The sequence below is a fragment of the Canis aureus genome, chromosome 37 (assembly GCF_053574225.1).
Source record: "Canis aureus isolate CA01 chromosome 37, VMU_Caureus_v.1.0, whole genome shotgun sequence".
Classification (NCBI taxonomy): Eukaryota; Metazoa; Chordata; class Mammalia; order Carnivora; family Canidae; genus Canis; species Canis aureus.
The window spans coordinates 4910503-4933862 of record NC_135647.1 but is presented as its reverse complement, the minus strand read 5'-3'; the positions used below and the strand labels follow the sequence as shown (position 1 = coordinate 4933862).

The 23360-nt window shown below is 40.2% G+C and overlaps 1 long non-coding RNA gene across 9 annotated transcripts in view; it reads right to left on the bottom strand.

The window, feature by feature from the left end:
- Window positions 1-23360, bottom strand: part of LOC144306390 (uncharacterized) — a 208234-nt gene that overhangs the window by 142497 nt on the left and 42377 nt on the right. For 3 of the 9 annotated variants that reach the window (XR_013373464.1, XR_013373458.1, XR_013373461.1), the window contains exon 5: window positions 713-864. The exons of 4 other annotated variants lie outside the window; for them this stretch is intronic. This is a non-coding gene — a long non-coding RNA (uncharacterized LOC144306390). Of the gene's footprint in view, window positions 1-712; window positions 865-3021; window positions 3473-23360 lie in introns of those variants that run through there. 2 more of the 9 variants (XR_013373466.1, XR_013373457.1) reach the window with 1 other exon arrangement.

Below are 23360 nucleotides of genomic sequence, written 5' to 3'. Positions count from 1 at the left end.
AAACAGACTCTAACAACACATGGAGTCAGGTGGGAAATAAAAACAGCAGTTGTTTCTAAAGGGCAGCCTGACTGTTGGCAGATGGATGGTATGCCTCTCAAGGGAAGGGAAGGAAACACGTCATCCATGTGGACATGGGGTAACTGTTCTCCATAGTTTGGGAGGACCCCGTTTCTTGAGGGACAAAGGGTCAGAAAGGAAGCACCAAGATCTTGCAGGGGGGTCCAAAACAGGTGAGATTGCCTCAGAGAGAGGCCACCAGGTAGGGATGCATGAGCAGCATCTCTTGGTCCACAGGAACAGGGACAGCTCCTGGCTTCCTTGCTGAGGAGGAGCCCGCTCCTTCAGGGAGCCCAGCCAGGTGCGTACCAGCCCGTGCCAAGTGGACACGTTTGGGGAAGTGAAGTGTGGCAGCAGGGCAGTGGTGACCGCAGTGCAAAGTGCTATGACTCTCTGGAATCCTGGGAACTGTTTGTGCAGGAGAACCACTGCATGACCCCAGCAGCCTCCTGGACACGGGGAGACAGCTGCTGCCAAGTGCCCTGGGGTTTGACATCCTATGAAGCCAGAAGGAAAAATCTATAGAAACTGCCATTCCAGCAGGCATACTTGTTTGCTCAACATGGAGTGACTCTTGTTATTCTCATACTTCCTCAAGTAAACCCAGTCGAGAGACCTGGCTGCTAAAAAATTTAAGAGGACATCACTTTACCTTCTTTTCCAGTTTTCTTTGTGCCTCCACTATGTTATGCTAGGCACTTTTTCAAAACAGCTCGATTCTTTATTTCAGTTCAGCAGAAGAGGGATCCAAAAGTTATAGTAGATTCATAGTTGGAATTAGAAACACGTGTTTTCTCTGCATTTCTATGAAACGAGGATGAACATATCAATTTTTCAAATAAAAGCAAAAAGTAGCTTTGAATTAAGGGAAAGATGGGTATTCATTTGATCAGATTTAACCTCCAATTACCTTTATGTGTATGCACTGGGAAACAGGCAAGGAGATAAGACTCACAGTGGCAGGAGAAAAAAGAAGAATCCTACTAACTCAGAAGCAATTTGGGTTATTCAGACGACAACAGTTGACACTTAGAAAATATGTAATATTGAGGTCTTATGAATCTGTCCTGCTTTTAACAGAGTGTTGATTTTCCTGAAGACACTCTGGACTTTAATTTTAGCCTGTAAAATAAGCTTCTCAAGAGTCAAATTCTCTCTGGATTTAACAAAATCTATGTACCTAGATTGCTTTCTGTTTTAAAAGTAAATAGGTAATTCTAGAACAAAGATCATCTGGTATGTGAACAGTGAGCAGATTCCCAAAAAATTGGTGATTGCATATAAATTAAAAATATGTATTATTTCTCTTTAAAATTACATTTACACTAAATTTCTCTCAACTGTAGGCTTGGATGTTTTGTTATTTGGGGAGTTCTAAAACACATGAAAATCAATAAAGACCATAGATCAAAGGACTCAATATTTTGATAAATTCTAGAATGTGTAATCCTGCATCTTGCGCCTATTCACTGAAAAACTGTTCACTAGCCATGCAGGAGTCCAAACCTGTGTCAAGGTGGAAAGATCTGTGAGGGAAAAGCGGCCTTCCTAACATTCTATTTAGGGCCTACTTTGGATTAGAGTATTTTGTCCAATGCCAAGGAGTCACAAAGTTTCCAGTTTCTTTCCTCTGCCTTTTCTTTTTTCATTTTTTTCTTTTTTCTTTTTCTTTTTTTTTTTTTTTTTAAGGTCCAGTTTATTCTTCACAGCCCCTAGCAAGGTTAATTCGGCTGTCCTGAGTGATTAATTGCTGTGCTCAGAAGTAAATATCCTGTGCCACATCAATTTCTTTGTATGTACTGTGTGTGGTCCCCTGCATTCATCTACGGATATGTGTATGTGGGACTGAGTGAAAACATACTCTCTCCCACCCCCACCTCTTTTTATCACAAAACAATCCCAACGTAGACATATTCCAGGAGCAGTATAGCTGCAAAGAGTAGAGATTTGCTGTGTTACAAAAGCATCACAATTAATGGCATTTTATACAGCTCAAAAAGTGTTTTTATCTGAAAACTTTCCTTTTGTGTGTTGTCAACATACCTTAATTTGAAGTTGGAAATCAAAGAATGGGACCGGGCAGCTTTTCTTTTTTTTCCTATATTTTTAGCATTCATCCAGCCAGCCTGTTGATGTTCAAAGACTACACACAAAGTACTTTAAGCAAATGGGCAGAATTAGCCTACACTAAATATTGCCACCAACACAAATGCTACTCATTATGTTAATGTCCGTACAGCTCAGGGGATCATGGTAAACTGAGGACAGGAACATCTTAGTGATTCGGGGTTGACCCAATGAGGAAGGATATCGGAAGTGGTGTCTTGACCATAAGTTATTGTGCAGCTCAGAATAAAATAAGTTAAAGGCATACAGAAGGAATTGTTTGTATATCTAGTTGGAGGTGTGAATCTTACTGCTGTGCAAATTAGAATGCATCTGCTTCTTTGTACATAAAGACATTTGTTGTACAATAAGTGATGTGACTGCAACAAGAACTCTGAGAAATGAACCACTGTTGCATAAAGAACTATCATTTTAAAAAAAAAATAGTAAGTTGAAAGTATCGTATAAAGGATGCCTGAGTGGCTCAGTGGTTTAGCACCTGCCTTTGGCCCAGGGCATGATCCTGGAGTCCAGGACCCAGTCCCATATCAGGTTCCCTCCATGGAGCCTGCTTCTCCCTCTGCCTGTGTCTCTGCCTCTCATGAATAAATAAATACAATCTTAAAAAAAAAAAAGAAAGTATCTTACAGTATATATATATATATGTATATATATGTGTGTGTGTGTATAAAATCTTCAGTTGAAAGAAAAAAATATGCACCATTAAGAATTTTAGCTTATATTTGAAATAAAAGATTAGTAAAATATTAATATTTTGCAGACTATATCAGCTAATCAAAATGGTGTGGTAGAATTGTGGAGAAATCATCCTGAGTCTGGAATATTTTAAGGAAGTAAAATAATAACAATAATCTTTATTAGCTGTCCACAAAGACCACATTTAGCCTTTAAAAGCTCCACTTCTTTAGTCTGTACAGATGATTTTCCTCCAACATCCTCCGGACCACACAGAGCAGAACTGCAGTAGTAAATACCCACCAGATGAAAGTTCTTCAGGAAGGGGAGAGATTTTTGGCAATAATTTTGAGGAAAGGCAGTTACATATTATCAAAGGAGTATCCTGAAATTCTGAGAGATTGATACAAATGCAGGATGGCCTTCTGATCAGTGAGTCTGCAAGAGCTGAACTCTCTGGCCTGGGGAGGGCGGATGCAAGTATTTGAGGAGGAAGCTAGATAGGATTTATTGCAGAGATGAGCAGATGTAATAGGTCAGATCAGGTCACTTTACTGGGATGAATCTCTTGTGGGAGAGATTTGCAAACCAGAAGCCATCAGAAACCGATCTGGAATAGAATGGGAATATGAGATTACAGTGCAAATAGCAAGCCTATCAGTTTAAGACACGCTTTTTTATGTGTTTTGTTTTATTTGTAGTTGATGATATAGAGCAAAGCAGCCCAAGTTAATACCAACCTGTCCTGGGAGGAATAACTAGCCAAGGAAACCAACCATGGTTATCATGTCCTCCTCGAAATATGGAAGCCAACCTCTCTTTTTGAAGATTTTCCAGGAATGAATAAGAAAGTGTAACAAAATGCTAAAACAGGAGTTATTCTTCTTTTTCATGAAGGATTACTGTGTGTCTAAACTTTATATTTCATTAGAAGTGCAGGAAAAGCATATTGGATCGGAACTTCATGATGACTCTTAAAACTAGGGCATGTTTTATAATTCCTGTTCCACAGATGAGAAATTTAACACTCAATCAAAATGAAGGTGGCAGAAACACTGCTGATCAGCTATCCACATGCTCCCCATCTATTTTGCAGATGCTCTTGCCCTGAAGGTAGAGCCTTTTGATTTGAGTGGCCAACAGACCAGAAGCAGAAATGATGGTGTCATTCTGAGCTGGGGCAGTGAGCCTCCTCCCAGTCTTTCCCTTGCCCTGAGGGTTCTGGAACACACACAAAGTCTGTGTGTTCCAGATGGCCTCTCTGCACAGTGGAGGAGGCTGCCCAACATACAGTGGATAGCACGAGCAGGAGAAATATATCTATATGATATTATCCACTGGATTTTAGGGTTCACACTGGTAGCCCCAAGAGATAAGTATTCTGACTAATGTAGAAACTGTACAGAGGATGGACTGGCACACTGGTGATTTAGGTTAGGAAGACACGAAACATCCCAGGATGGTGCCACACACGCTCCTATGGGAGGTGAGCCACAGGCCTATTGCTTTTGCAACTTAGTGAAAAGGCTTAAGAAGTAGAAAAGTGTTTTGTAAATTGCCCACTATTGGTAATATTTGGTAAGATGCTATAGATGTGAGGTGAGGAAATGAGAGGCAAGTAGAAATTTAAAGAAATAGATGATGTTCAAAAATTCAGGGACCAGATATATTGAGAAACTGAGTGCTTATAAACTCCAAGCAGGTGGGCAGGCCAGCATACAAACAAATGGAAATCCAAGGTTGGACAGGGGAACTATGAGGTCAAGAAGGCTTTAAGTGGCAAGAGTTCCATAAAACTTTGACTATATAGGAAAAGCCTGAGCTCAACTGTATGAAGAAGTCAGGATCACACTAAGGGAGTCCTTCCACCACCACCACCACCACCACCACCACCACCACCACTACCACCACCACCCCGCAGCCAGCTCCCACACTCCACTAGCTTACCCTACCTAGGCATTCATCAGAAGTGGGGCCTAAGCAAAAAGCTTGTATGCAAAAATCTTATTTGGGAAGAGAGAATGAGGGATATGAAGTGAGTCAAGAAAAAGGAAAACCAATAGGGAAATGCTTTCGGAGTTGGCCACTGCTCTAGACAATGCCATTAAGTTTTGCACAGTATTGTGAGATTTGCAGAGTTCATCTCAGAGCTGTATACCAAGGAATAGAAGGTGAGAGACTTTATCCATTGTGTCCCATTCCCCAAAATCCAAGAGTGGATACATTTAGATTCATTTCTTCAGCAATTCTACTTCTGGTGTATGAATGTGAAGGGTCCCTGAGGAGGTCACATCCAATATGACATCAAAGAACCCTGGAAGAAGAAGGAAAAGATACTTGACTCCAGTCTGTAGAAATGTACTGCTTGATTATGCTTGGAGGAAAGTGATCAAAACCCACGTGGGCCTGGGTGAGCAACAACAGAGAAATCAAAATATGGCACCCAGGCTTGGGCATGATGCACATGAGGGGGCCAGTAGAAACACAGCTGAGTTGACAGAAGTAAGCATCTAAGCAGAACAGAAAGGAGGAGGGAAATCAGATTAAGAACCATGTTTCAAAGAGAATTTTGAGTAGACTTACTGGCCCATAGAACAGATGGGATGCAAAGAGACTGGAAGCCTACTAAGTTTTGTTGGTGGGGGTAATTGATACACTATTTTTCCAAATGAATTCCAAGCCTTAATCAAAATAAATAGGAAAATAAATAAAATCCCTTTCACACTTTGAAAATTGACATTCTCTGTAAGCTCCTTATTTTCCATATATATGGAAGCAGATCGCAAGAAAGTTGTGCAACTTGCCAAGTGGTCACATTCCTCAACATCTTTTTCAGATGTTGCCAAAGACGATGATGGAAAGGGCAAAACAGCCAGGAGGGTACAGCTGGAGTTCCCAGAAAGAAATGGAACACAGAAGAAATGTCTCAGGGAGAGGAACAAAAATGTAGTCCAAGTGCCTCCCACAATACAGGGAAGGGGGTTTTGCAGCTTCTGCTCTCTGTGATTTCATCACTGCCACAGGACATTTACAGCTCTATCCCATTCCTCTTCCTCCCCACTGGGGATTCTATTGCATCTCTCACTCCTGCTTCAACATTATATGTAGCGGATATATGTAGAGGGGGAGGAGCACAGATAATTTGCCATGTTTCACCCATGGGCCTCTGGAGCAAAAGGAACAACATTTGGGTGAAGAAGATATGGCCTACCCAGAAATCTTGGATTTGAGCTAACTGTGGTAACTAGATGGGACTCGGTGTCATCTCCCTTGAGGAGGGAGGGGGGTGTGATTTCTGTGCTGGAAGAATTGAATAGGATATTGAGTGACCCAAGGATTAACAGGCAGAGGTTGTTAAGGCATAACAAATATCTCTGTGCTTCTCTCTATTCCTCAGCCTTTCTGGAAGTTGGGTGGGAGATATGAAAGTAACCTGACCAAGGCAATAGGAGGGAAGGAAGTCATTTCTGATCTCAGGGAGTTCAGAAACACTGTGTCCCATCCTCCCTATCTGCCTGTGCCATAGTGAGGGGACTTTGGAGGCTTCATGTTCCACTAGATGTAGCCTGAATCCCACTGTTTAGAAGAACTCTTCTAAGGAGTGGCATCACCAGCCACAGATATTGACATGATTGAGAGTTCATTTTCTGTTACACCATGGAGATTTGAGAACCTGTGTGTTGTATTAATTACCCTCGCTAATATAATGAGAGGACTCAAACCTCATATGTGTAATTTGAAATCCCCTATTTTTTCAAGCATAGCAAAAAATAATAATTCATAATTTAAATTAGAGGGTTTGACAGCTGTCATCTATCTGCCCATTTCGTGTATCTGTTTCAATCAAACCCTTCTGAATTACTACCATGTCCATGCAATCCTGGTCAAACTGATGAGGGATGGGGAGGTCTGGGGAGGGATGGAGAAGAGGTCTGTGTTCGCCTTTCAAGTCTCAGCTCAGAGATGGCCTCATGTATGACTCTGTTCCTGACATGCTTCTTCCCTGAGAAGAGCTGACCATCTGTCTTGGTCTCCCCACTGAACTATTTAATCTCAAACACAAGAAACCAACTCTAGCTAGTTTATCCAGAAAAAAAATATTTATTAATATATATTGGGTAACTTATCAATCCTTTGGTAGGACACAGAATAATCATAGATGCACTGAATCTCACATAGATGCACTGAATGCTCACAAGCACATCATAGAGCTGTTTCAATAGAGATTTCACTGTTACTATCCTGAGCATGGACCTTTCAGCTTCTACCACCAGCATGACAGTGTTAGGCATTTTATTAAAGGGGCTCCTCTCCTTCTGCTGCTCTGGAACTCAGAGCTGCCACCACCCACACAAGCCTGAGACTTTCTTTCACTAGCTTCCTCTTTAAAATCTAGCCTGTACCATAACTGAAAAGCAAAGCTGAAGAAGTGAACACGATGTCCTGAGAGAGGAAGGAGTAGGGAGCAAACAATTTGGGGGATTTCCCAAACACAAGAAACAGTTTCTGGGTCTCAGTGGCCAAAAGAAAGGACCAATTCCACTACATCCACGTACATCCTGCTCCCTGGAACCATTGCAGGCATGCAATAGACACTTAATAAGTATCTGTAGGATGGACGAAAATAACAAAGAGTGACCAGGATTGGAGCACTCAGTTATTGCCATTCACACAGCATCACTTTAAATGACACAAGAATGATTGCACTATACAGCGGGCCATATGGCTCCCGTGGGTTCAACCGAATTATTATTTCAGTCCCATTCAGTTCAATAGCAATCAAAGCCAGAGCTACAGAGAATGAGCTCCAAGTGACACACTCAGCCCCATCCTATGGACCAAGGAGAGGAGCTCAGCTTTAATAGGACGCTGAAGAAAACAGAGTAGGCTCCCACTATCAAAGTGAAGTGGGGAATTAGAGCAATTTCCCTGACACTCCAGACAAAAGTGGGCAGTTTGTCTGGATTATCTAGGTCACTGCTGCAAACTCTCAGATTCATTTTGCCCGTGGAGAGCTGTCCTATTAGCTCCAGTTACCACAGTAACTAACTCAAAAAAAAAAAAAAACACGCAGGATAAAAACATCCTCATTCCTACCAATCTCCATTTAACTATATTTAAATGTCCATAAATTTTGGTCATATTGATCTAGGCTGGATTTAAAAGAGCAACCCTTGGAGGTGGATTGCAGATGCCACACACTCTCCACCTGCTATATTGCGGAGCGCAGAATGCGTCAAATCAAGCTATAAAAAATGAAGATCCAATTCTCTCTCAGGCTGACTTGCAGGATTCCCTCATGATTATGATGGGAATGAATCATCCGCAATGATATTTAGGTTAGTAATGCCATTATAATAAAGTGTGTAATTTAGGTTAGACTCCATCATGTCGGGAGAATTGCCACAGACTCACCTCCTTCTCTGGCTCCTCGGCTTTGCCCCTGTGGCTTACTCAGGGCACTGTTAATTGACACAATTAAGAGTGAAGACTGATTTACAGGACCCAGAGGAGCCCTAGGAGAGTGAGGTTTATGTTCTCGGGAGAAGGTTTTATATACTCTATATTGACTTCCTTCCTGACATCCCAGTTCTTCTCCAAGTGCAAGAGCTAGGGTGGGGGAACCCACAGTAATACTTTTCCTGAAACTGCTCTCACTCATTCTAGTTTTATTTACTTAAATCAAATACCCTTTCCTGGTTCTGGTTTCCTTTTAGGGTTCTATTCCATTTGCCCATCCATTTGTCTTTTCCTCACTTATTTCCTGATACTGCAATATATAATGATAAAGCATCACCGAAAGCCAAAATATTTTCCAAATTATTTCCCCATGCTTAGAAAGGAAAAAAAAAAAAAAAAGCAAAAACACAATGGGATAAGTGCATTCCCCTCATTAGGTAAGGGAAATTCATTTCTATTCCCATTAAGTGAGTTTAGCTTTTGAGATGCATACGACATTTTGCCTTTCAGCTCACTGTTGAGATTCTTATTTACCAAGCGACCACTTGATCTGTCTAGCTTAACATCTTAACTAGGAAAATGAAAAAAGCCTGGAATTAAGTGGTTGTTTTTCACATGCAGAGTCAGAGAACAAAAGCAGAGACCCACATCTGTACTTATTTTAGTTCTGTGAGTCTTGCATCTCTTCTTAGGGGATCAGCACTAGCAAACTGCTGTTAACTGGGATAATTATACAGCACTCCGAGCAGTGAGCATAATAACACTGTGAGTGTCCAAGGGTTTGAACAATTTGGACTGATTTTGTATAGTGTATAATTTACAGTAAAGATTCAGAATGCCTTGTTTTCTTTTAAGAACAGCTTTCATCCTTTTGCTCTAGATCATTATATATGGAGACACATATTCATAGTCAGAGTTGATACAGATAAATCTAAACATCTGTGAAACTAGAATAATTTCATTGGCATTTACACTATGAAGCGGTGCCTCCGGCCTTTTCTGTAGCTGATTGTCAAAGCCCTAGAAGTCACCTACGTCTAGAAATGTCTCAAATCGGTAGACTGATATCAGGACTCTAATATTATTGTTAAAAAGTTAGTCAATGGGATCCCTGGGTGGCGCAGCGGTTTGGCGCCTGCCTTTGGCCCGGGGCACGATCCTGGAGACCCAGGATCGAATCCCACGTCGGGCTCCCGGTGCATGGAGCCTGCTTCTCCCTCTGCCTGTGTCTCTGCCTCTCTGTCTCTCTCTGTGTGACTATCATGAATAAATAAATAAAATCTTTAAAAAAAAAAAAGTTAGTCAATTAAGAAATATAAGTGAGAAAGATCATCTAAAAGTGGAATTTAGAAACAAGCGCTCAAATATATAATCAAATAATATACGTAAGACCTAATTATAGTGCTATAAAAAACACTACATTTTTTAAAAGTATGCTTTAGTAAGTTTTACTCATTTGCTCATTCATTCAGTCATTCAACAAACATCTGCTTGCTTTGGGGAAAGAGGGGTACTCTGAAGAGTGCTGGACACTACATGGTTGAACCAGATGGTCTATCCTTAGCTCAAAGATTAGCTACTGGGTAAATACATTTTTTTAAGAAGGTAGAATAATAGCAATCGATACATCTAGGGTAAAATGGAATTTCACTTCTTTCATAGATAATTACTTAAATTAACTTTTGTATTAAGTGATGATGCTCAAAGAAATGAAGTCCATAGAAAGTCTAGTATACAGGTAAAGAACAAAACAAGAACACTATCACTCCTGCAATTAGTTCTTTATAACATTGTTTTGAGTTAATTCTAGCAACTGTTTTAGTAGCTTAGCCCATTTGTAATAAAGAACTAGCTAACCAAAAATTTTGGCATATTTACATGAACTTGCTGACCAGTTAGTCATTGAAAATTTATTTTTCATACTGGATTTATTATTTAAGAGCCATCAAGATTAACTTCAAAAGTTGGTTTCTTAGTATTTTTGTGTGTTGCCTTCTAAATCAAAAACTGAGTTTCTGGAGATAAAGAATATCAGCAATCTTGGAAATTATAATCAGTTTTTAATATTTCTTTTTTTCCCAACCAAGTCTAAAATTTAGAAACTGGAATGGAGAATATGAACAGAAGAGATGAAGTGAATTGCATTGTTTAGTGGACATAAAGAAAGCAGGTCTTCAAACTTTGGTAAAGTTAACATGTAATGTCTCCATAGGGGTGTGAGCATAATGCCTTTGTTTTTGTTTTTAAAGATTTTACTATTTATTTGAGAGAGAGAGAGCATAAGCCAAGGGAAGGATGGGGGAGAGGGAGAAGCAGACTCCCCGCTGAGCAGGGACCTTGACATGGGGCCCAATTCCAGGACCCCAGCAAACACTTAACTGACTGAGGATGCAGGTGCCCTGAGCATAGTGCTTTAGATGGAAGCAATTAATTCCATCTTCCACAAAACTTTTTCTCCTCACATGATCTTCTTGAAAAAGTGCCTACAGTTAGGGTGTCAGGCTATTATTCTTCCTTTCCTATGCCTCCTTCTTATTTTACATAAACCTATCACAATAGCTAAGATAAACAATATTGACAATATCAATATCAGGTGATAGTAAAGTGATAGAAAAATGGTAATTTTCATAGAAAGCCAATAGATGCAAAATTGCATAGCCACACTGGAAATTGGTTTGGCAGTTCCTACGTTAAATACATACTTAACATAAGACCCAGCAAACCCAATACTGCATATTTATCTTACAGAAATGAAAACCTATGTTCACACAAAAATCACACAACCGTTTGTAACAGATCTGTTCATAATTGCCCCAAATTAGAAACAACCTAAATGTCTTTAGATGCGTGTATGAATAAACAACTGTGTTATATCCATACAACTGAATACTACTCAGCAATTAGAAGGAATGAACTTATAGGAATCTTAAAGGCGTAATGCTAAATGTAAAAAAAAAAAAGTCTCAAAAGGTTACATAGTATATGAATGCATCATTACAACATTCTGGAAAAACACATATGTGGTGATAAAAAGCAGAATAGTGTTTGCCAAGAGCAAAAGGAGGTGTGGGAAGAGAGCCTGAATACAAAGCATCAAGGGAGTGCAAAGAAACTTTTTGGGAGAAGGGGCCGATACAACTTTCTGTTTCCTCCCTGGCACAGGGTTCATGTGCCTGTGGTAGAGATCCACAGAGCTATACATACAGAAAAATAAGAATACATCCAAACTAAAATACATATAAAATAATCTTTATTTAAAGCAAAAGAAAAAGAAAAACAAATAAAAATTTGCATATCCATTCAGAATTACACCATGGAACATTGCTCCAAAATATTAAAGTTCCTTGAGTACCGAAGGACAGCTTAAAACATTGCAGTTTATTTATTTATTTATTTATTTATTTATTTATTTATTTATTTGCAGTTTATTTAGAAGGATAAATGAATCTCCTGACTATACAACATAATTTTACGTGGGGTTTGTGGTTCATAACACTTTGCTCTCAACAAGATGTTCATAGGATCTCATCTTTTTGTTAATTAATGTGTGTTTTAAAAATTTTAGGGATAGATCTCTATGTGGTTTTTGATAATAAGTGTTCATGCAGTTAAGAGCTACAAGGAAATTTCCTCCATTCTCATCTACTTTTTTATGTGAACAAAGTTTCTCAGCTCTTAGATCTATAAAAAATGGGGGAAAAACCCCCATGTAGGAATAGAACTGATGCTGACCCCTGACTCAATCAGAACACCTGTTTTTGTTTGCAAATGTCTTGTCATATCTGTCCAAAGACTCGTTTCTTCATTTCCTTCATCCTACATATCAACTTCTTTGGTTATCTTCTCAATCTTTTTGTCTACATAGATTTAACAGTAAAGCATAAATAGGAAGACCAGAAGCTTTGTCTACATTCATGGAGCTTGGCGGTTTTGTTGGTCTAATGAGTTGGATTGTGTCTACCCTCAAATGGACATGTTGGAGTCCTGACACCCAGGACCTTACCTCACAATGTGACCTTACTTGGAGACAGGATATTTATCATAAAGTTAAAATGAGGTTATTATTGCAGGGCCTTTCCTCATAAACAGGGCAAATATGGAGACACAGATGTGCAAGGAGAAGCCGGCCATGTACGAGCCGAGGAAGGAGGTCTGTCTGGGACAGATTCTTTTCTCACAGCCCACAGAAGGAAGCAATGCTGCCAACACCTTGGATTCAGACCTCTAGACTCCAGAAATATGAGACACTTAATTTCTGTTGTTTAAGCAACCCAGTTTGTGGCACTGTGTTCCTGTGGCGTGAGAAAGCAGTACCATCGGGAAGCCTTGTGTATTGGTACCTCGCACTGTCCTGGCTGGTTAGGCTCTGTGAAGTTCTGCTGGGAACTCATGGACCCGGCTGCCAGCATTCTGAGAGCTGATGGAAGGAAGAATGCTGAGTTCTTAACATGGAGTGTGTGTTTCCTTCCAGTAAAATTTTAACTAACAGCTGAGCCTGGTGTTACCCAAGCCAGAGACTCTGTTACCACCTCTCCACAGGGGTAGCCTCCTGCCTGCTGCCAGTGGGAGAAGCAGTTTGGGGCTTCTCATACAAATTTCAACAAATTTCTGTATATTTATCCCCAAATTTACCCCAATTACTAGATACCCAATGCTACAAAGTCCTGAGCCTTTTGGGAGTTGGGGGCAGGACTGTGTTGTATAAATAAGGTCATTTCTTGGCTTTTCCTGCTTCCAGCTTAGAATCCAGCTTTTTTTTTTTTTTTTTTTTTTTTTTTTTAGGGGCTGTTCATTCCATTATCATGAGTATAAAGCTTCCTGGCTTCCAAAATGTTAATGCTGTGGTTCCATTCCCATTTTCCTTCAAATCAGGAGTCTCAAGGTTCATTATTCCTACGACCTCAGCAATATATTATATATGATACTTGATATATTTTGGTATATGTTTTGAGTCAGGAGCTATTTTTAGGGTGACTACTCAGGCATATGGCCAGAAAAGGCATGTTGTAACTATAACACTTACTTACGGTGATCAGAAGATATTAAATCATCTCTGAGTTGGGATCTGTTCCTTTTTAAGCACCTAGAGTTTATCAGGGCTTATGCACAGATGCACTTATTTTCATTCAGCACAGTTTGAATTGCTACCTAGTAACACATCACAGCTACCTGGAGCTACACTGATGTTCTAGGAGAGTTTATACTCAATCACTAGCCATCTGTGAAAACTGAATCTGGAAATGGGACTTCTTTCTCAGGCTCCATCATTTATAGTTGTGTGCTATTGAACGCGTGCAATATAACTACAATCTCAGCTTCTTCTTCCATAAAACATGTAACTCCAGAGAAAAATTCTATAATTATATATTTTTAATTGAAAAAATGTCCATCCTTTTTCATGACTAAGGCATGGAATTGGTCGGTCGTATTGTAATTTTGTATTTAACTTACTGAGGATCTTAAAAACTGTCTTGCACATCAGCTGCACTATTTTACATTCCTACCATTATACATTCCATACTGGTTACTATTTGTTTTATGTAGTTAAATGCTCTGATGTTGGGTGTACAAATATTTACAATTGTTATATCTTCTTAAGGAATTGATCCATTTATCATTATATAATGAATTTTTTGTTTCTTGAGACCATTTTTGGCTTAAAGTCCATTTTGCCTGATGTAAGCCTCATTACCTCTGTTTCTTTGGGTTATCATTGCCTGAAATATTTTTCCATCACTTCACACTCAGCCTCCATATCAGTCCTTAAAGTCAGATTGAGTCTCTTGTAGGTAGCACATCATTGGATCTGGCTTTTTTTTTCTTATTATTATTCATTCAATCATTCCGTCTTTTGATTACAGAATTTATACATTTATATTTAAAGTAATTATTTATAGGTAAGGATTTACTATTGCTATTTTGTTGTTTTCTCTTTTCTATTTTGCTTTGCTTTCCCTTTCCATATCATCCCTTGTGGTAATATACTTTATCATAATCTTTGTGGGCTTACCACAGGTTTTTCTTTTGTGTACCATGATGTTTCTATAAAAAACCTTATACTTAAAAATCCTATTTTATGCTGATAACTTCAGTAGCACACAAACACTTTGTTCCTTTACTTTTTCCTCCCCTTGTTACCTTTTAGGTTATTAATGTTAAAATTTACATTTTTGGTATTACATAGCCAATAACAAATTATTATAATTATGGTTGTTTTGAATATGCTTTTTTAACTTTTACTTATTTTTTAAAACATTTTATTTATTTATTCATGAGAGAGGCAGAGACATAGGCCAAGGGAGAAGCAGGCTCCTTGCAGGGAGCCCATTGTGGAATTCCATCCCAGGACCACAAGATCATGACCTGAGCAGAAGGCAGTTGCTCAATCACCGAGCCACCAAGGTGCCCCTGTTTTTTTAACTTTTAAACCAGAGTTGTGATTTATGCAGTACTATTACAAAATCAGAGAATATAACTTTCACTATATATTTCCCTTATCAGTGGGTTTTACATGTTTATGTGTTTTTACAATGTTAAATAGTAACATTTTTTAGCTTGAAGAATGTTCTTTAACAAGTCTCGTAAGTCAAGTTTAGTGGTAGTGAACTTTCTTAGGTTTTGTTTGTTCCAGGTCTTTATCTCCCCTTACTGCTGAATGATACTTTGGCCAAGTGTAGTATTTTTGGTTCACAAGGTTTTTTTTTTTCCTTTCAATATTTTGAATATACCATCCTCCTCTCCCCTGGCCTGTCAAGAGAATCCACTACAGTTGAAAATCCACTGATTGTCTTATGGGTTTCCCCTTGCAATGACAAGACACTTTTCTTCTGCTGTTTTCAAATATCTTGCTTTGTTTTTGACTTTGATAATTCTGTTATAATGTCTTCTGCTAAACTGATTCCTTTTGCTTCACTATGTCTCTTCTTTCACATGACTCTTTTTACATTATCAAGTAAAGTTCATATTATCTCTCTGCTTAAAATCCTGAATGGCCTTACATAATACCCTGAGTAAAAGCCATGCTCTTATATAAGCTTGTAGGACCATATGTGATCTGACCCAAAGAACTTCTTTTGACCTCACTCCCTACCAGTTTTTTCCTTGATCACTATGCTCCAGACACACCTGCCACCTTGACTTTCCCTAAATGCTCCAGCCCCGCTCCTGTCTCTAAAGGGTTCTTCCAGATATCCATATGATTTACTGCTATAGTTCCTTCATGCCTTAAGCTGGGTATTATCTTATCATAAAGGACTTTACTGACCAGCTTATGTCAAATAGCACTCCTTTCACCCTCTGTTCCCTGCTTTATTCTTTTCCATACTACTTATTATCTCACAGGGTATTTGTTTGTTATCCATCTACCTCCATGAGACTAACCAATCCGTGAGAGTAATGTTCAAAATATATCTTTTGTAAGAATGAATATAGAGGGATCCCTGGGTGGCGCAGCAGTTTAGTGCCTGCCTTTTGGCCCAGGGCATGATCCTGGAGACCCGGGATCGAATCCCACATCAGGCTCCCGGTGCATGGAGCCTGCTTCTCCCTCTGCCTGTGTCTCTGCCTCTCTCTCTCTCTGTGACTATCATAAAAAAAAAAATTAAAAAAAAAAAAAGAATGAATATAGAAATAGAACACTTTGGAAAGAAGATGATAGGTTTAGTATTGATCATGTTGAATTAGACATGAGCATTGCATATGTTTTTTTTCTGGAGCTCAGGAGAGGACTAGCTGCATACAGATTTATAAGTCATTAACATATGTCACAGTAAAGTCACAAACATGGACATAAAATACATAGTTTGTCATTGATAAAACCATTGGCTCAAAATTAAATAATTATAGATTTTGGCACTGACTCTAGGCAGTGTGACTCCTCTTGTGGACATGCCAATTAACTTGGCCATTGAGAAGTATAGAGGCTATGGGACCCATAGTCAAGAGTTCCTGAGGTCATTTATGTTGAATCTCATAAAATGCATATCTTGTTAAAGTCTAGTATCAACACCTAGAAATTGAGCATTTCCCCAAATTCTAAACAAGTAGAGTCTTATGATGTCCCACTTTCCAAATTAAAAAAAAAAGATTTTTTTAAGATAAAAGAAGAATTATATCTTATATTTAGGAGATTTCAATCTTTGCAATTGTAACAGAATGTTCAGTAGATCCTTTGCTGTTGCTCCAGAATTAGTGAATGAGGTCCAAAAATGAACACAAGAAGTGATGATTACTACTACATTAAAAGGAGTCAACATTGAAAAGTCCAGATAGCTCCCCAGAACTTAAATCAGGCAATCAAAAATGGTCTGCTTCCTCAGCCATTTTCCCATTAATCTCTTCGAGCAAAAGTTATAAAGTAGGAGAAGATTCAAGGCTATACATGGAATGGTGGGTCATTGGCATAGAGTAGAGAGTTCTGGGACCCTTCTCTATTTTCCTGTGTGGTAGTAGAATGGGGACATGTTTTTGTCATCTTTTTTATAACCAAGTAAGAAGTCTCAAAAGAGTGGCATCTCATTCCTGACCATTCAACTTCTTTTTTTTTTTAATTTATTTTTTATTGGTGTTCAATTTACTAACATACAGAATAACCCCCAGTGCCCGTCACCCATTCACTCCCACCCCCCGCCCTCCTCTCCTTCTACCACCCCTAGTTCGTTTCCCAGAGTTAGCAGTCTTTACGTTCTGTCTCCCTTTCTGATATTTCCCACACATTTCTTCTCCCTTCCCTTATTTTCCCTTTCACTATTATTTATATTCCCCAAATGAATGAGAACATATAATGTTTGTCCTTCTCCGACTGACTTACTTCACTCAGCATAATACCCTCCAGTTCCATCCACGTTGAAGCAAATGGTGGGTATTTGTCATTTCTAATAGCTGAGTAATATTCCATTGTATACATAAACCACATCTTCTTTATCCATTCATCTTTCGTTGGACACCGAGGCTCCTTCCACAGTTTGGCTATCGTGGCCATTGCTGCTATAAACATCGGGGTGCAGGTGTCCCGGCGTTTCATTGCATTTGTATCTTTGGGGTAAATCCCCAACAGTGCAATTGCTGGGTCGTAGGGCAGGTCTATTTTTAACTCTTTGAGGAACCTCCACACAGTTTTCCAGAGTGGCTGCACCAGTTCACATTCCCACCAACAGTGTATGAGGGTTCCCTTTTCTCCACATCCTCTCCAACATTTGTTGTTTCCTGCCTTGTTAATTTTCCCCATTCTCACTGGTGTGAGGTGGTATCTCATTGTGGTTTTGATTTGTATTTCCCTGATGGCAAGTGATGCAGAGCATTTTCTCATGTGCATGTTGGCCATGTCTATGTCTTCCTCTGTGAGATTTCTGTTCATGTCTTTTGCCCATTTCATGATTGGATTGTTTGTTTCTTTGGTGTTGAGTTTGATAAGTTCTTTATAGATCTTGGAAACTAGCCCTTTATCTGATATGTCATTTGCAAATATCTTCTCCCATTCTGTAGGTTGTCTTTGAGTTTTGTTGACTGTATCCTTTGCTGTGCAAAAGCTTCTTATCTTGATGAAGTCCCAATAGTTCATTTTTGCTTTTGTTTCTTTTGCCTTCGTGGATGTATCTTGCAAGAAGTTACTGTGGCCGAGCTCAAAAAGGGTGTTGCCTGTGTTCTTCTCTAGGATTTTGATGGAATCTTGTCTCACATTTAGATCTTTCATCCATTTTGAGTTTATCTTTGTGTATGGTGCAAGAGAGTGGTCTAGTTTCATTCTTCTGCATGTGGATGTCCAATTTTCCCAGCACCATTTATTGAAGAGACTGTCTTTCTTCCAATGGATAGTCTTTCCTCCTTTATCGAATATTAGTTGCCCATAAAGTTCAGGGTCCACTTCTGGATTCTCTATTCTGTTCCACTGATCTATGTGTCTGTTTTTGTGCCAGTACCACACTGTCTTGATGACCACAGCTTTGTAGTACAACCTGAAATCTGGCATTGTGATGCCCCCAGATATGGTTTTCTTTTTTAAAATTCCCCTGGCTATTCGGGGTCTTTTCTGATTCCGCACAAATCTCAAAATAATTTGTTCTAACTCTCTGAAGAAAGTCCATGGTATTTTGATAGGGATTGCATTAAACGTGTATATTGCCCTGGGTAACATTGACATTTTCACAATATTAATTCTGCCAATCCATGAGCATGGAATATTTTTCCATCTCTTTGTGTCTTCCTCAATTTCTTTCAGAAGTGTTCTATAGTTTTGAGGGTATAGATCCTTTACATCTTTGGTTAGGTTTATTCCCAGGTATCTTATGCTTTTGGGTGCAATTGTAAATGGGATTGACTCCTTAATTTCTCTTTCTTCAGTCTCATTGTTAGTGTATAGAAATGCCACTGACTTCTGGGCATTGATTTTGTATCCTGCCACGCGACTGAATTGCTGTATGAGTTCTAGCAATCTTGGGGTGGAGACTTTTGGGTTTTCTATGTAGAGTATCATGTCATCGGTGAAGAGGGAGAGTTTGACTTCTTCTTTGCCAATTTGAATGCCTTTAATGTCTTTTTGTTGTCTGATTGCTGAGGCTAGGACTTCCAGTACTATGTTGAACAGCAGTGGTGAGAGTGGACATCCCTGTCTTGTTCCTGATCTTAGGGGAAAGGCTCCCAGTGCTTCCCCATTGAGAATGATATTTGCTGTGGGCTTTTCATAGATGGCTTTTAAGATGTCGAGGAATGTTCCCTCTATCCCTACACTCTGAAGAGTTTTGATCAGGAATGGATGCTGTATTTTGTCAAATGCTTTCTCTGCATCCAATGAGAGAATCATATGGTTCTTGGTTTTTCTCTTGCTGATATGATGAATCACATTGATTGTTTTACGGGTGTTGAACCAGCCTTGTGTCCCAGGGATAAATCCTACTTGGTCATGGTGAATAATTTTTTTACTGTACTGTTGGATCCTATTGGCCAGTATCTTGTTGAGAATTTTTGCATCCATGTTCATCAGGGATATTGGTCTGTAATTCTCCTTTTTGGTGGGGTCTTTGTCTGGTTTTGGAATTAAGGTGATGCTGGCCTCATAGAACAATTTGGAAGTACTCCATCTCTTTCTATCTTTCCAAACAGCTTTAGGAGAATAGGTATGGTTTCTTCTTTAAACGTTTGATAAAATTCCCCTGGGAAGCCATCTGGCCCTGGACTCTTGTGTCTTGGGAGGTTTTTGATGACTGCTTCAATTTCCTCCCTGGTTATTGGCCTGTTTAGGTTTTCTATTTCTTCCTGTTCCAGTTTTGGTAGTTTGTGGCTTTCCAGGAATGCGTCCATTTCTTCTAGATTGCCTAATTTATTGGTGTATAGCTGTTCATAATATGTTTTTAAAATCGTTTGTATTTCCTTGGTGTTGGTAGTGATCTCTCCTTTCTCATTCATGATTTTATTAATTTGGGTCTTCTCTCTCTTCTTTTTAATAAGGCTGGCTAATGGTTTATCTATCTTATTAATTCTTTCAAAGAACCAACTCCTGGTTCTGTTGATCTGTTCCACAGTTCTTCTGGTCTCGATTTCGTTGAGTTCTGCTCGAATCTTTATTAACTCCCTTCTTCTCTTGGGTGTAGGATCTATTTGCTGTTTTTTCTCTAGCTCCTTTATGTGTAAGGTTAGCTTTTGTATTTGAGTTCTTTCCAGTTTTTGAATGGATGCTTGTATTGCGATGTATTTCCCCCTTAGGACTGCTTTTGCTGCATCCCAAAGATTTTGAACGGTTGTATCTTCATTCTCATTAGTTTCCATGAATCTTTTTAATTCTTCCTTAATTTCCTGGTTGACCCTTTTATCTTTTATCAGGACGGTCCTTAACCTCCACGTGTTTGAGGTCCTTCCAAACTTCTTGTTGTGATTTAGTTCTAATTTCAAGGCATTATTGTCTGAGAATATGCAGGGGACAATCCCAATCTTTTGGTATCGGTTCAGACCCGATTTGTGACCCAATATGTGGTCTATTCTGGAGAAAGTTCCATGTGCGCTTGAGAAGAATGTGTATTCAGTTGAGTTTGGATGTAAAGTTCTGTAGATATCTGTGAAATCCATCTGGTCCAGTGTATCATTTAAAGCTCTCGTTTCTTTGGAGATGTTGTGCTTAGAAGACCTATTGAGTATAGAAAGAGCTAGATTGAAGTCACCAAGTATAAGTGTATTATTATCTAAGTATTTCTTCACTTTGGTTAATAATTGATTTATATATTTGGCAGCTCCCACATTCGGGGCATATATATTGAGGATTGTTAAGTCCTCTTGTTGAATAGATCCTTTAAGTATGATATAGTGTCCCTCTTCATCTCTCACTACAGTCTTTGGGGTAAATTTTAGTTTATCTGATATAAGGATGGCTACCCCTGCTTTCTTTTGAGGACCATTCGAATGGTAAATGGTTCTCCAACCTTTTATTTTCAGGCTGTAGGTGTCCTTCTGTCTAAAATGAGTCTCTTGTAGACAGCAAATAGATGGGTCCTGCTTTTTTATCCAGTCTGAAACCCTGCGCCTTTTGATGGGGTCATTAAGCCCGTTCACATTCAGAGTTACTATTGAGAGATATGAGTTTAGTGTCATCATGATATCTATTCAGTCCTTGTTTTTGTGGACTGTTCCACTGAACTTCTTCTTAAAGGGGAATTTTAAGAGTCCCCCTTAAAATTTCTTGCAGAGCTAGTTTGGAGGTCACATATTCTTTTAGTTGCTGCCTGTCTTGGAAGCTCTTTATCTCTCCTTCCATTTTGAATGAGAGCCTTGCTGGATAAAGGATTCTTGGTTGCATGTTCTTCTCATTTAGGACCCTGAATATATCCTGCCAGCCCTTTCTGGCCTGCCAGGTCTCTGTGGAGAGGTCTGCTGCTACCCTAATACTCCTCCCCATAAAAGTCAGGGATTTCTTTTCTCTTGCTGCTTTAAGGATCTTCTCCTTATCTTTGGAATTTGCAAGCTTCACTATTAAATGTCGAGGTGTTGAACGGTTTTTATTGATTTTAGGGGGCGATCTCTCTATTTCCTGGATCTGAATGCCTGTTTCCCTTCGCAGATTAGGAAAGTTTTCAGCTAGAATTTGTTCAAATACATATTCTGGCCCTCTGTCCCTTTCGGTGCCCTCGGGAACCCCAATTAAACGTAGGTTTTTCTTTCTCAGGCTGTCGTTTATTTCCCTTAATCTATCCTCATGGTCTTTTAATTGTTTGTCTCTTTTTTCCTCAGTTTCCCTCTTTGCTATCAACTTGTCTTCTAGGTCACTCACTCGTTCTTCCACCTCGTTAACCCTCGTCGTTAGGACTTCTAGTTTGGATTGCATCTCATTCTATTGATTTTTAATTTCTGCCTGATTAGCTCTAAATTCTGCAGTCATGAAGTCTCTTGAGTCCTTTATACTTTTTTCTAGAGCCACCAGTAGCTGTATAATAGTGCTTCTGAATTGGCTTTCTGACATTGAATTGTAATCCAGATTTTGTAACTCTGTGGGAGAGACGACTGTTTCTGATTCTTTCTTTTGAGGTGAGGTTTTCCTTCTAGTCATTTTGCTCAGTGCAGAGTGGCCAAAAGCAAGTTGTATTGGGAAAAAGAGAAAAAGAGAGGAGAGAAAGAAGGAAAGAAAAGAGAAAGAGAAAAAAAGGGGAAGAAAAAAAAAACCGGAAAAAAAAAGAAGAAAAAGATAAAGAAAAAGAAAGGAGAAAAAAAAGGGGGTGGGGGAAGGAAACAAATCAAAAAGCAAAACAAAACAAAACAAAAAAAAACAAAAACAAAACAAAAAAAAAGGAACCACCGGGGAGTATCTTCTGATCCTTAAAAGTCCCTTGGCTTCTCCTGGAACTTGTCCGTCTAGCTGGTCTTCTGGGGGAGGGGCCTGTTGTGCTGATTCTCAGGTGTTAGCACTTGGGGGAGCTGCTCTGCCCCTGCCTGGTGCAGGGCTCAGTGGGGGTTGTTTACCCCGTGAGGCCCCAGGAGGAACAGCCCCAGTGGCGGGGCAGCTCTGGAAACCTGGATTCAGCTCCGGCAGGAACTCCGGGGCTCTCCGTCTGCAGGGCCTGGAGTCTCCGGGGCGGGGCCGCTGATCTGCTCAGCTGGGGCAGGAGCGTCCTCGCTGTCCTGGGCCCTCCCGGCCTCTGCCTGTCCCGGGGGAGGCGGGATCCTGGGCTGTGTCCCGGCGCCCTGTGCTCCGGAGCCTGCGCTGTTGGATTCGCGCTCCCGCCCCGCAGCCCCCTCCGCGGAGCCGCCCCCGAGCCCCCCGAGCTGCTCCGGGTCCCCCGCCCGCGCTGCAGCCCTTAGGGAGCTCGGCGCACTCTCCTGGGCGCGCAGTTGCTGTTACTGTCCCCGGGAGCCCGAGGGCATCCCCGCCCTCCTGGGTCCTGCTCCACCTCCCCGCGAGCCCCTTTCCCCCGGGAAGGTCGGTGCAGCTCCTGCTCCTCCGGGACGGGGCTCTCCTGTCCTGGGGACACTCGCCCCGGCCTCAGCCCGGCTCCTCGTGGGCCCCTCCCCCTTGGAGGCCTTTTGTTTCTTTACTTCTTTTTCCCCGTCTTCCTACCTTGATAGAAGCGCGAACTCTTCTCACTGTTGCATTCCAGGTGTTCTCTCTTTAATTCTCAGGCCGAATTCATAGATTTTCAGGATGATTGGAAGGTTTTCTAGGTAATTTGGTGGAGACAGGTGATTTGGGGACCCTACTCTTCCACCGTCTTGCCCCTCCCCCCCTCAACTTCTTAAGAAGAGCTCTCTGATCTGCCTCCTGTCCTCTTGAATGGAGAAGGGGGTAGGAAGTGAGGATAAATGGCTAAGCAAAGAAAGGAGAGCACAGTGAAATAATGTGCAATAGTGTAAGTTTTGAGTAGTAAGGCAGAGAGATCTTCTGTGGCTTAGATAGACATAGAAGAAAGAAGACAGTCTTGTACTATTGGGGGCAGTCATGTATTATACAAAACCTGGGAAAAGAGGTATGTGGTTGTGGAGTACCTAGCTAGAAAAGGCAGTTGAGGAGGTATTACTGAATATCAAAAATGAAGAGTTTTCCCAAGAGCTCATGACAGAACCAG